Consider the following 2335-nt stretch of genomic DNA (forward strand, 5'->3'; position numbering starts at 1 on the left):
TCCCGCCAAATATTTTTCTTCCGCCGTTTGAAATCCGAATCTGTTCAAAATCCATCCAAACATCAACCAAGCATATACACCTTGAAATTTAATATTTACAAGCCAAAATAGCATACAAAAGTAATCCAACAAGTTAATACATGTACGGTTTCACAAATTACAACCCAAAAGAGAAGGTTGGATCAAAATGTACTTAGGGTTTCATTCATTGAGGAGCTATACAAAAAAGTATTTAAAACTAGCTCAACTCAGCAGCCAACTATCATAGCCTTTCCAAAGGTGTTCAAACTCCTGTAAGGAAAACAAAAGGAATAGGGTGAGCTTTCGTCCAATGAGGTACTATCACTCAAACAACGAAATTCATATAAGCATGAAGCCCTTCATTCCAATTTCATTCAATAAGGAAGTATAGCAATATCACATATCAATAGAATTGGTAAAAGGATACGGACGGCTCTCAAGAGCCCCTTTTCTCGCTTGCCATACTTGATCGCACCTCATTGACCCTCCGTCAATGTTCAAAGAGTAACCAAACGTAGACTCCACTTTACTCCCATTCCTTCCACCTCACATACCCCTACCGGGCCCGAACTCCAAACAGTTTAGAATTGGTAATACTCGAGTATACCCGAATCGAGAGTCTCATACTCCAAGATTTCATATAACAATCCCCATGGCTCGTCAATTTTCACGACCAAGCCCTCACCGGCTCGATTCAATCGACCACCAATGGGGTTGAGCTCAGTGATAACAGTAATGGTCGTTGGATACTCGTCCAAACGACACCAATTCAAGTATATTCATGTAGAATTCAATTGATGCAGTGAACAGTCATATAAGACATATAGTACGAGGGAGATAAAGTACACCCTTGTCTCATTCAATAACAACAGTATACATAAACATTCAAAGCATAGATTGCACATATAACAAAGCCATGTAGTAACAACCAAGTGAGTAGTACACTCACCAAGCTAGCAAAGAAAATTTCACAAATTTCTGCCCGATGAGCATCTCATATCACCGTCACGCCCTAAAACATTCAAACAAGCACAATGAGACTCAATTACGAGTCATACATCCAAGCCACACATCATTAATGTAAAACTGTAAGAACTTGCAAGTAATATAAAAGCACTTAGTGCTAAAGGTTGAGACAACCCTAGGGTCACCATTTAATCCCTAAAGCACTGTCGCGCCCCATTTTTTGCAAGAAAAATAAATAAATAGTTTAAAAAAGTGAATTTTGATTTGAAAAATGAATTTTGATTTACAAAGAAAATGAAAAAATATGGGTCTAAATGGGACATGAAAATGCGATGATTTGACCCAAAATATAGTTTAAAAAGGGTTTTTGAATGAAAAATGGAGTCGCCACTTGGTATTGAGTTAAGGTGTACCAAGTCACCTAAAAAATGAATTTTTTAAAGAAAAATAGAAGAAACCCTTTTTAAACGACTCCAAATCTACGTAAATCAAAGAAAAAGGTTCGGGAGTCACATTTGAAGAGAGGGAAGGCAAGGACGAGGTCCAAGGCACCCTCTCAACCTAGCCAAGGCTAGTTGCGCGATTTAGTCAAAGATTTTCTTGTTTTAACCAAAGAATTTATCACATTTGGATGTGCTACATGAATGCAAACCCTAGACCTAGGGGGACATCGAGGGGCAAAATTTCTCTTCAAAGCTCGAATGGTACCAATCACATTAATAGTGATGCCCAATAATGACTCTTTGGAGAGGTCACGAATAATGCCAATGACGAAAAATGAGTGGAATGAATGTATGAAATGTGAAAATATGAGTTTGCGTGAAGTGAAAAAGTAATAGAAAACAATAGTGTGTAAGTGGAAGTGTGCAAATGGATGTGTAAAGTAAGGTGAGTAGAGTGATAGTATGAAGTGCATGTGTGCACGTGATAGTATGTAAAATGTAAGTGGCAGAGTGAAAATGTACACAATAAAAGTTGTGTGAAGTGAAAATGTGGAAAAAGGGATAGAATATGAAGTAAAAGTGCATGTGATAGTGGATAAATGAAATGCATGAACCCTAGAGGAATGCAAGCAAGACGGGTATGGGGGACTAATGTCCGTGACTCAATTTTCCCTTTAATAGAGGGAATACGAGCGTGCTAAGGCTAGAAAGCCAAACTCGTCCATATCCCATATCCAAGGGGTTATTCCCTAACCTATACAAGCAAATGAGCTAATCTAAATGAAAATGTAATCCTAAATGTGTAAGGGAAAGGGAGTGAAGGGTCATGCAAAAAATGTAAAACTAAAAGGAAAGAATGAATGAAGATGTAGTGAAGGCATGTGAGTATGTACTAGCGAGAAGGG

This window comes from Coffea arabica, chromosome 6e (genome assembly GCF_036785885.1).
Source record: "Coffea arabica cultivar ET-39 chromosome 6e, Coffea Arabica ET-39 HiFi, whole genome shotgun sequence".
Classification (NCBI taxonomy): Eukaryota; Viridiplantae; Streptophyta; class Magnoliopsida; order Gentianales; family Rubiaceae; genus Coffea; species Coffea arabica.